Source organism: Mirounga leonina, unplaced genomic scaffold, assembly GCF_011800145.1.
Source record: "Mirounga leonina isolate KUSES-001 unplaced genomic scaffold, KU_Mleo_1.0 Mir_321, whole genome shotgun sequence".
In the NCBI taxonomy this organism is placed as follows: domain Eukaryota; kingdom Metazoa; phylum Chordata; class Mammalia; order Carnivora; family Phocidae; genus Mirounga; species Mirounga leonina.
The window spans coordinates 2104147-2116241 of record NW_023270680.1 but is presented as its reverse complement, the minus strand read 5'-3'; the positions used below and the strand labels follow the sequence as shown (position 1 = coordinate 2116241).

Sequence of the window (12095 nt, the reverse complement as noted above, 5' to 3'; positions counted from 1 at the left end):
GCTCTGGGCTGTAGCCACTGAACACAGCCTGCCACGTGTCCTTGCCATGGCTGCAGGGGGCCCACCACTCCCCAGATCCAAATATTCCCACAGTGTGGGCATGTATCTCATATGTATGGCCAAATCACACTCCCTCTTTGATGTTTAGGGATTATCCATTTCACAAATCTTGATGGAGGAAAAAGACTGCCTATTTTAGGAAGATAGAAATGTTTTATTCTTGCCTTCCCATCCTGTCTTGGAGCTAAAGCACAGGCTTATTCCCTGGGCTCCACCAATCATTGTAACAATGAGGCAGCAAACATCAAGATAAAAGACAACCAGTTAATAACAGCAGAGAAGAAAGGTACAAAGACCCTGGGACCCTAATAGCATTATTGAACCACTTCACTCAAAACCCTCCACTATTGAATAGTAGATGGTTTTAATGTGAAAGAAAATACTAAACCTGATTATTTTTAGCCGCGGTATAGCTGGTTTTCTGTTAGTGGATACATTCTCCTCTCATCCAGTGCCCAAATGCCACTCAGCCTGTTTCATATTCAGCTTTGTTGTCGGGAAGCAAGATTTTCTTTAATGTTTTTTTCTTTTTTCCTTAGGTCACAATCAAATCATGGTCTCTGAGAGGCAAAAATATTTTAATTTGCCATCTGATTATTAGAGAGATTCAGGGACCATACGGGGGAGGGGTTATCATCTGAATCAAAAACCAAAGCACATAGTCATCCAGATGAGAGGTAAAGATAAAATATTAAATGCAAGACTCATTTGCCAGGCACACTAGTACATCCAGTATGTACATACAGCATCCAGTGTATACGACATCCAGGGCATACGGCATCCAGTGCATATGGCATCCAGGACATACAATACAGCATCCAGTACATACGGCATCTAGTGCATACGGCATCCAGTGCATACGGCATCCAGTACATACAGTACAGCATCCAGTACATACAATACAGTATCCAGTGTGTGCAGCATCCAGTTCACGCGGCATCCAGGGCACACGGCATCCAGTGCACGTGGCATCCAGTACATACAACATTCATATTATATCTTCTAATCCATAATGAATGGTTGGTAAAACCCATATAAGTCAAGGGCAGAAGAAACGTTTGTCCACCATGTAGTATGTACTACAAACTGTGGTAAGGGTTTTCCTTCATTATCTCATCTATTCCCACAGTTGGAAAGATTACACATTATTTCTGTTTTCAGATCACAAAAGTGAGGCTTTGTGAAGCTGTGAATGTCTAGAGGATCACACAGGAAACCGCTGGCACCTCCAGGAATATCATACAGTTCTGTCTGACCCTAAGGTCCACACTCTGTCATTCTGGAATGACGTCTTTCCAGAAGTTTCCTATGTGCTGACTTGGGACGGGGAACAGAGTTTGGATGGGAGCCCTCTCTACTTCTATCTCCTTTCACAAGAACTGTTCAGAATAAACTGAACAGAATAAAACCATCTAAATACTCGGCGATGTCTGCAGTCTGGCAGACGTCTCCACAATGACCGATTAAGGTGGAGAGCCCCGACTTCCCTGACGCAGATCGACAGGAGGAGGGACGTCTTTCTGCCCTGTCGTTCTTACCACCATGTGCAAAGGGGACTCATCACCTATGCAGCCAAATGCAAATGAACGCTCAAGCCATTTAGAGCTGGGCCTGTTTCCTTCTTTACCTCCACTTAAGGGAGCCCCCAAGCCCAATTATGTGGCAGCCTGCACAGTAAGGTACGCCAGGGTTCAGATGTTAACAGTGCAGGAACCCCTGTGACCCAATTTGGGGCTTTACATTTTTAATAATATCCTTTTAATGAATACTGTGTTTCACTGAAATGTTTCAAACTAGTTTTGCTCTTATGTGAGAAAGGAAAGCCAGTTCTAGAGAAATACAGTTGAACCAATTTTCAGGGTTGAGCTGGGATGAAATAATTTTGCCTTTATCATTTAAGTTAATTGTAATGAGCCTGAGTCTAATGAGCCCTACCTCTAAACTCCATTTAAGACAATACTTAATTGCTTCATTTTAATAAGTGTTGTCAGGATAGTGAATATAACAATGACTGAGCAGTCCATTACTACTGGCACTAGAAATGAAGATATACAAAGCTTAATGAGATACGTAATCTGAAAAGGCAATTAGTACCCAGAGGTGGAATAGGACATCCTCCTGAAAGCTACATAAAGCAAAGCAATTTGTTTGAAATAAACACAGGGATTCAGATTAGGTTGACGTTGCTAAGTACCTACTATGTGCCGATAGGTGTTTTCACATGCTCATTTCATTCCTTCCTTATTTAATCTGATGAGGAGATCAAGGTTCAGAAATCTCATGTATGGTGCACAGTAATCCAGCCACTCCATGGCAGTTTCATGACTGAAAGCCTTTCTTCTGGAGTCAGTCGTTAAGATATTATCCTCTCAGTTTTTTGCTAACTTTTCAACAAATGGAGGTGAAATCCAGAAAGTCAGTGGATCAGAAAAAATAAGTAAGAGAAACAAATTCCATTCCCTGATGAATACCAGGTTTGGATTTTCGCTTGTGTTATCATTCTAAACCTTAAAAATATAGATGTCTGTAAATGGAATGTTTTTCTTACTGCCCTAGAGACAGGAGGAGCTCTTGCCACATGAATGGATTGAAACAGCTCTTGGCAGGTAACTGTATCTCACTTGTGTGAGAAGATATTTGCCGCAACGTCAGGAGTAGTGCGATTTGTTTTTACTTCCTTCCCTCCCCACCATGACTTCGAGATGCGTGATTCGGGTTGTCTTAACCTAGCTTCTCCAGAAACCGGAGCTAAAGGAAACAATTAACTGGAAAAGTTTTGTTTTGGAGAAGCAATCCCAGAGAGAGAAAAGGAATGTGAGGAAGGAAGGGCAGAAGAGGTACAGGAAAGGCATGGACACGCTCCCCACCGCTCCCCGGCAGGTCCATGCGGAGTTGCTGCTGGGGACTTCACAGGTGCCTCCACACCACAACCCAGCATGTCTGTCAAAGGCTTCGCAGGAAACCATGCTTTGGAAAACTCCATCAGAAGGAACAAGAGGGTGTGTATCTGCCGGGTCCTTGCCACTACCCGAAGTACTTCCAGGTTGCATAACTCTCCACTTGAGCACTACTGAGGAAGTCCATATCCATGCTCTGTATCTTGGGCCCTGGTGTGGCCGGCCTCATGTGGCAAAACCGCCTGGCCCATGGGGAGCTGGCCGTAGGCGGTGGGAGAAAGCAGTCTTGCTGGTCACTAAGCTGCCCTCGGAACAGTCGCTAGAAGTTGAGCAGGTGGTGAAGGATTTTGACGTGTCATGCTCTGTGACACAGTGATCGCTCACAGTTACCTGGTAAAGCAAGCAGCAGAGGGCCCAGATATGGATGAAACTGAGAAAATCTGATTATCTTGAGTCTTGTTTTCAACCCAATCTGCTAATCATGTATGAGGACAGAGGGATAAAATTTCTGAAAATACAATTTCAGCTCATCTTCCATATATGGTCATTGAATCTACTGGGGGAGAGTTGAAGACAAATTTGGGGACCTTGCATATTCCTGAGTTAAGACACTACCAGGTGAGGACTGCATTTAGCAAGGATATAGAAACTCAAAGAAGGTCACAGGTCTTGCTGTAACACTGAAGAAACATAGGTTAAATTTTCAAATTTCAGATAAAAGAACATTGGATACAAAGAGACACAATAAACTACCTTCCAGGCAGGAACAAAACCTTCCCAGGTAAATAGTCACTTTATCTCTGAGGGCTCTTTGCCAAGTCTGGAAACACAGCCAAGGAGGAGCACTAAGTAGGCAGTGGGATGTTGCAGGCTCAGGAGAAAATAGCTGAATTCTTAATGACCCTGCAGGAGAAGGATCCACAACACAGAGCAAGCATGATGACCTGAAAATTCTGCACCTCAGGACTTTTACTGAATGAAATGTGATTCAGGAAGCAGGAAGCTAGATTGCAACATAGAGAAAGAGCTCATGGCCATGTGATGTAGAGATACAGAAGTGCTTATGGAGGGAGTGTGATGTCTGATCCCACTCTCGAGACATTGGAGATGAGCAAAAATCGTCAGAGACTGCCCAGCTCCAACCCAGATCATCTCTTCATTGGCTTGAAGAAAGCAGAGCCATACTCCAGTTGCCTGACAGAGCAAACAGTGAGCCTTTACCAGGGGAGAATGTTCTCTACCTCAGTTTCTACTGTTCTTTTTGCACAATATCCAGCATGCAAGAGAAAAAAATAATTGTGTGACATGAAGAAGGAGAAAAATGTGACCCATAATCAAAGGAAAAATTTGACAATAGAAGCAGAGTCAGAAATGACCCAGATTCTGGAATTAGCAGATAAGGACTGGTAATAGCTATTTAAAATATGTTGAAGAACTTAATGGAAGAATGGTCAAATTAGGAAAAAAGATGGAACATTTCAGTAAGAAAAAAAAAAAGAAGGAAGAAAGGAGAGAAGGGCTTTTCTGCCCGTGGACGCCGCCGAGTAAGCATCGTTAAAGTCTCCCCTCCCACCGTCGTCATGTCTAAGTCAAAGTCTCCCAAAGAGCCTGAACAGCTGCGGAAGCTCTTCATCGGAGGTTTGAGCTTTGAAACAACCGATGAGAGTTTGAGGAGCCATTTTGAGCAATGGGGAATGCTTACGGACTGTGTGGTAATGAGAGATCCAAACACCAAGCACTCCAGAGGCTTTGGCTTTGTCAAGTATGCCACTGTGGAGGAGGTGGATGCAGCCATGAACGCAAGGCCACACAAGGTGGATGGGAGAGTTGTGGAACCAAAGAGGGCTGTCTCAAGAGAAGATTCTCAAAGACCTGGTGCCCACTTAACTGTGAAAAAGATTTTTGTTGGTGGCATTAAAGAAGACACTGAAGAACATCATCTAAGAGATTATTTTGAATAGTATGGGAAAATTGAAGTGATCGAGATCATGACTGACCGAGGTAGTGGCAAAAAGAGAGGTTTTGCTTTTGTAACATTTGATGACCATGACTCTGTAGACAAGATTGTCATTCAAAAATACCATACTGTGAATGGCCACAACTGTGAAGTAAGAAAAGCCCTATCTAAGCAAGAGATGGCTAGTGCTTCATCCAGCCAAAGAGGTCGAAGTGGTTCTGGAAACTTTGGTGGTGGTCGTGGAGGTGGTTTTGGTGGGAATGACAACTTTGGTCATGGAGGGAACTTCAGTGGTCGAGGTGGCTTTGGTGGCAGTCGAGGTGGTGGTGGATATGGCGGCAGTGGGGATGGCTATAATGGATTTGATAATGATGGAAGCAACTTTGGAGGTGGCAGAAGCTATAATGATTTTGGCAATTACAACATTCAATCCTCAAATTTTGGACCCATGAAAGGAGGAAATTTTGGAGGCAGAAGCTCTGGCCCCTATGGTGGTGGAGGCCAATACTTTGCCAAACCACGAAACCAAGGTGGCTATGGTGGTTCCAGCAGCAGCAGTAGCTATGGCAGTGGCAGAAGGTTTTAATTACTGCCAGGAAACAAAGCTTAGCAGGAGAGGAGAGCCAGAGAAGTGACAGGGAAGCTACAGGTTACAACAGATTTGTGAACTCAGCCAAGCACAGTGGTGGCAGGGCCTAGCTGCTACAAAGAAGACATGTTTTAGACAATACTCATGTGTATGGTCAAGAAACTCGAGGACTGTATTTGTGACTAATTGTATAACAGGTTATTTTAGTTTCTGTTCTGTGGAAAGTGTAAAGCATTCCAACAAAGGGTTTTAATGTAGATTTTTTTTTTTTTTTGCACCCATGCTGTTGATTGCTAAATGTAATAGTCTGATCATGACGCTGATTAATGTGTCTTTTTTTAAAAAAAAAAAAGGAGAGAAGGAAGGAGAAAAAGGGAGGAAGAAAAGAAAAGGGGAACTCTACCACATTTAAAAACCTAGAATCAAATTTCAAAATATTGGAAATGAAGACTTATTGGATGGGCTTAATAGCAGAAGAAAAGATTAGCAAATCAATAAAAACTATACAAGCTATCAAATCCTGATCTATTTCTAGTAACTCATATCTTTACTATAAGCCACTTTCTCCTGTGTGTCATAACATCAAGTGAGTTTTTTTGCTGTCAGCTGGAGATTGTGGGTTATATATTGTAGCTCATCTGTATGATGTTATCTTCCTCTGAAGAGTGTTGAGTTTCATGTTGGCAGGCAGTTAAATTCCTTAAAAGTGGATCATTTTTCTCTTGTTAAGCCTTGGTTTTAGGCTTAGTTAAGGAGTGTTTAATTCCATTTTTTTTCTCTTTTTACAACAGAGTGGCTTTTTCAGGGTCACAAGTGATAACTCACCAAAGTCTCTACTCTCTACTTTTGTGCTAGGCACCAATTCCCACTTCTCCTCACTCATGTGACCTTTAATTTCTGCCCAGCACTTAAGTTCCATGCAACTGTTCTTGCTATTCTTTCTGTCAACCTGTGACTAGCTTGGGACTCACCAAGGACCCTGGGGGTATGTCTGCAGACATGTAGCGTTCCCTCTCGGCTTCTCCCTCACCAGTGCCCTGCCGGCATGTCCAGCCGCCTTAGCAGCCTTGACACGGATTCTCCTCCACCCCAGTGACGCTGCAGTTTCCTTCCCAGGCTCTCTTCCTCCAGGAAGTGGGAGTGAATGTGGGGCTCCCTTCCTGTGCCTCCTTTCTCACCAGGATTGGTGCCCAGTATTGGGTATGGCCCACATCCTGAAAGAGCTGTCTTACCTACTTTGTGCAATCAGACACTGACTTGCCCATCATGGCCAAAATGGATGTTCCTCTGCTCCCTCCCCCTGCCTCTGAGGCCCAGATAAAATGCATTTCTCTAGTTTTCTTTCTTATTCTGAATGCAGAATTAATCCTTCAGTGTTCGGGGGCCCCACAGTTCTTTATTTATAAAAGCTATAGGCATGCACGTGTAAATGTATCCCACCCCAGATCCTTATGTGAGTTCTCTGCTAGACTGAGGGCTCACTGGGGGCAACGGCGGGGTCAGACCACTGTTCAGTTCACACCCCGCACAGCCCCGGCACACACGGCCAGCCAGTGTGAGCTGTGGTGCCCGCAGCCTGCGGCAGAGGACCTCGGGGCAGGTGCCCTGCTCAGAGGCACAGCCAATGGGCAGGGAGAACGGTTCCAGAGAAACTTCTGCCCTGTGGCCTCTGTCAGGTGACTGCCGCAGACCAAAACACGTATCTTAGAAGTGCAGCCGCTAGATGAGCTGAGGATTTGCACACCTTTGGATTTCAAAACCGTCCCGGCCCTTCTCTGCGCTGCCCTCTTGAGGCGGCACTTTGCGAATGTGGGGCTTTCTCAAGGCAAAGGGCAGCTCAAGGGTGACAGAAATGCTGGCCGGGCTAGGACACAGGGTGTCTTGTGAACACAGGGTGCGTGGAGATGGAGCCTTTCAGCATAGCCCCGCCCCGCCGTACCCTCTCCAACAGGTACGGTGAAGTCCTCACCTCCGGAACCTCAGAATGTGGCCTTCTTTGGAAATAGGGTCATTACAGATACAGTCTGCGAAGTTAAGGGAGCATGTTGGAGTAGGGTGGGTCCTTCACCCAGCATGCCCAGGGTGTTGAGCAGGGGAGAGAGACAGCGAGCCCAGACGGCAGAGGCAGAGGCCAGCGAGGTGCATCTGCCAACCAAGGGGCCGGGGTGCTGGCGAACACCGGTCGTGGGAAGAGGCAAGGGCGGACCCACCCCTCCAGGCTTCAGGGGAGCGTGAGCCTGGCGGCACCTTAATTTCTAACTTATGGCCCCCAGAACTGTGAGGCAATGAGGTCCCGTTTTCTAAGCCACCCAGTCTGTGGGAGTTGGTTGTGGCAGCCCTGGGAAATTAAGGCAGACATTTGGGGGTACTGGGTACAAGAGAGCTCGTCATGCTAGGAAGGGCACTGCGCTGGGTCTCAGAAGAAACAACATCCTGCCCCTCCTTCTGGAGGGTCTGGTTTGGCATAGTAACTGTTGGCACTGGGTGATTCAATATCCGGGGACGGTTGTTGGGGGGATTGAAGGCTGAACAGAAGGGTCAGTTGATGGTACAACAGTGATTCTCCACGAGATGCAAGCCTAGGATTTATTTCAGCTGGTTGTAGAAACCCAGCCCTTGAGAAGCAGGTGATTCTCAGAAAAGTCTATCCCTGTGTCTGTTTACCCATGTCTTTGTCACATCTGAATGTGTCACCTGCTCAGCCACACCATGAGACCTTGGATGAGTCACAACCAGCTGAGGCCTCTGCTGTCATCCATCAAATAAAGATGTTGATCACAGAGTCTTTACTAAGATAATATGATTGAAAATTCAAGGCAGAAAGGGTTTGAAATGACCTCTCGGTGGTGTTGCTAACAGAAAGAGAACCCTCCGTGAAGAAAACATTCATTGCTTTGCTGAAATATATATATATATATATATATATGCTTTGCTGAAATATATATTTATTTATTTATTTATTATTTTATCATTATTTATTATTAATTATCAATTCCCAGAACTGCTCCATGCTGCAGTAAGAACAAATTAGGTGGGTGATAGCTCTCAATGCAAGTATTTTTTCTGGGTATGCTACAACTAAGTTTCCTTTTTTTGCCTTTTATTTTTGTTCTTTGTCCAGTAGTAAACAGTTCCATGAATAATTTTGCTGAATCACATCGACGACCCTGAAGTTACTCTTTCTGGGATTCCTTCCATTCTTGTTATCATTCTTTGCTGAGGTTACACTATTTAGTATAATCGACCAACCTGAAAAATAATGTTTTCAGTATCATTATTCACCTCATTAATATAAACAACAACAGTGTGTCATCCTGTACCAAGACTCCTACAGAACCTGGGGGAAATGTGCTCTTACTTAGAAAGAGGAAGTCACATCCGTGGGCAGTAGGAAAAGTCCTTGAAGTTAGTGTCTCATTTCTAGTCCTGGCTGTGTCCTAAGGATGTGAATTGAACTTTCTGGAATTTTTTTTTAAGATTTTATTTATTTACTTGACACAGAGAGACAGCTAGAGAGGGAACACAAGCAGGGGGAGTGGGAGAGGGAGAAGCAGGCTTCCCGCTGAGCAGGGAGCCCGAAGCGGGGCTCAATCCCAGGACCCTTAGATCATGACCTGAGCTGAAGGCAGATGCTTAATGACTAAGCCACCGAGGCGCCCCAAACTTTCTGGAATTTTTGACTATAAACTATGGAGCCCAGAGACACAATCTTGAAGATCTTTTCCAGATTTGGGAAGTTTAGCTTCTAGGTCCTGTAATTCCATGCTGTTTGCAGCATTATTCAAATTTCTTGTACTTGGCTAATATCGCAGGCTTCTGTCCTCTGAATGAAGTTTAATATGACACAGAGAAACTTGTTAGAAAGCAGTATGATTGCCTCACTACTGTATTGTATGCAATTTCATTACAGTTGCTTTGATTAAGTGACAGTGAAATTCAAAGAATTCTTAAGCTAACGAAGCGTAACCCTTTCTTTGTGAAATCACACTGGTTACTGAGATGAGGCTTCCAGAATTCATTGTCTTTTCTCCAAAGACTGATTTAATAAGTGGTCCCCAAATCCCTCTATTTTAGTGTAAAGCCTGAGAAAATATAGAGCTTGACACATCCACCCTCATCTCTTTATCATGTCCAACTCAAAGAATGGGCTTTCAAAAAAAAAAAGTCCAGGGCGCCTGGGTGGCTCAGTTGGTTGAGCGACTGTCTTCGGCTCAGGTCATGATCCTGGAGTCCCAGGATCGAGTCCCGCATCGGGCTCCCTGCTCGGCGGGGAGTCTGCTTCGTCCTCTGACCCTATCCCCTCTCATGTGTTCTCTCTCTCTCAAATAAATAAAATCTTTAAAAAAAAAAAAAAGTCCAGAATAAAGAGTAAATTCATCTTCTCTCAAGGTCTTCCTGCTAATTGCTCTGATACCACTTGGAAGATATACTCATAAACTGAGCTTTACTCACATGTTGGTGTCATTGTGAAGGGAGCAACAGGGAGGACAGGAGTTACATGTTTTATCACTGATATGGCATTTTCCTTCCTTTTCCAGTTAGACTGAGATCGTGCCCATACGGCACAACTGAAGTTTGGGGAATGTTTTCATTTGGTTGCTCCTAAATCTGTCCATGTGGCATATTTGCTATTACCAGATGTTGACAGGGGCTCTGCGCACATGGGTTGGTAACTATGTTAATGAGGATAGGCTAATGGCGTGGTCAATTATAAATTGTGACTGGAAGGCTTCTCTGACAAAGAGTTCATCTTCACAGATTGGCCACACTGTCTGATATCTCTACCATGGAAGGGATTAAGCACTCTCTTTCCTGGAATGGAGAACAAAGGAGCTGGCCAAAGGTTTTTCTTGAAACCAAATCCAAGCTGCAATATTACTATATTTTAATTCCGTCTTAGCAGAGAGAGAGGGTTGGGAAAAGGGGTGTGAAAGGCAGCATATTTGTTTGCAGAGGCAGAAGTGGGGTCTGTGGGGAACTAAAAATATGTTAGGGTTTCCAAAAGTAGAAAGAAGGACGGACACCAATTACAGACAACACCTATGTTACCATCTTGCTGAAGGAAATATAGGCTGTGTTATTTAGTATAAACTCTGCTAGACTGAAATTCAGGAGATCAGTGTTGAAACTTCCTAAAATTTAGTTGTATCCATCTGGACAAGTCATCCCCATTTTTCTCAACTATAAAAGCAGGGAACGTGATAAAACCATCTAAACTTTATCCCAGCATCGACAATTCATAACTATCGGCTCTGTTCTTGCCTTGCTTCCCTGGCCAGACAGCCTTGGTAGCAAGTAGACACAAGAGACCACAACCACTACCAAAACATAGTCAATAATGGGTGACCTCTAAACAGTGAAACAAAATAAACCTACAAGATGTAAATGTGTTTGATCTGGGATCACGAATTCCTATGTTGGAAAAGTTGTCGAAGCCCGTTTGGCTCAGCCCTGTGGGAGCGGAAGAGCACAGCTGGTAGGCCAGTAACTTCCCGGAATGCCCCACGAGGCTGCCCTGGGACTGCAGACCTGGTTGGAACAAAGCCACTCTAGAAATGGGAGAGGTGACAGAAGAGACTGGAGGGCAAATGAAGGACCATGTATGCCAATGGTAAATGGTGAGATGCTAATTAAGTAAATTGGGTGCAGGGGAGTCAGCCTCCCAAATTTATGCTCCCATAGTGGTATAGCAAAAGAAATGGGCAAACAAGTCAACAAGACCTTTGACAAAGGTCAAAGGCAGGGGAGCAGAGACCACAAGGAAAAGTCAGCAAAGCCACTGCATACTCAGCAAGTCTCACGTGGAACCATGCACTGGCTGACAGGTGTGAACAGGAAGCCACTCGTGGGGGTACCACCAGATGTCAGCATGACTCCGGTTCACCTTCAGTGGGTTTCACTCTCCTGGACCCGGGATATGCACATCTTCCAACAGGGCAACGATGAATTGAGGGTGGGGGCTGTCGGGGCAGACCTGGGCTTCTGAAGAGGCTGACTGCACAGAAATGGAAGGAATCGGCAAGGCAGAAAAAGGGAGAAAAAAAGTATTTAAAATAATTCAATATTTGATGTTTCAAGAAAATGAATGTCAAATCAGAACTTTATCAGGCTCTCTCTATTTTAGCAGTGTTTGAATTTGAGTTAACATGGATGGAGGAGGGCACATCATAATCTTCTTAGGGTTTAGGGTCTGTAAACTCAGATAAATCCTTTAAAGAATTATTACAAATGAAACAAGTTGAAACCCACTGTCTGGATTGTAGCTGCAGTTTCTAATCCTGGCTCTGTAATTTACAAGGATTGTGAGTTTGAAACAATTACCTAATCTCTTTAGAAACCCATTTCCTTTATGGTAAGATTGGGACTGTAATTCCCAGACTTGCATCACATAGTAAATCCTATATGCCATCATTTGCTTACCATGGTGAGGCCTTAATGCTTAGCACCTGACATAAAAGATTAGGTGAAGAAAGGAGGAAAGAGAATTTCTCACATCCCAGCACCTTCACTCCTACATCACAGATGATGGCTTTCCTCTGCCTGCCTACCTTATCTTTCTTCCTTCTCTCTGGATTGAAGATTTTATAAGACA

At 44.3% G+C, this 12095-nt stretch overlaps 1 pseudogene; it reads left to right on the top strand.

Moving 5' to 3' along the window:
• The first annotated feature begins 4537 nt into the window (after positions 1–4537).
• LOC118026786 lies at positions 4538–5855 on the top strand (annotated as a pseudogene).
• Positions 5856–12095: the final 6240 nt, after the last annotated feature.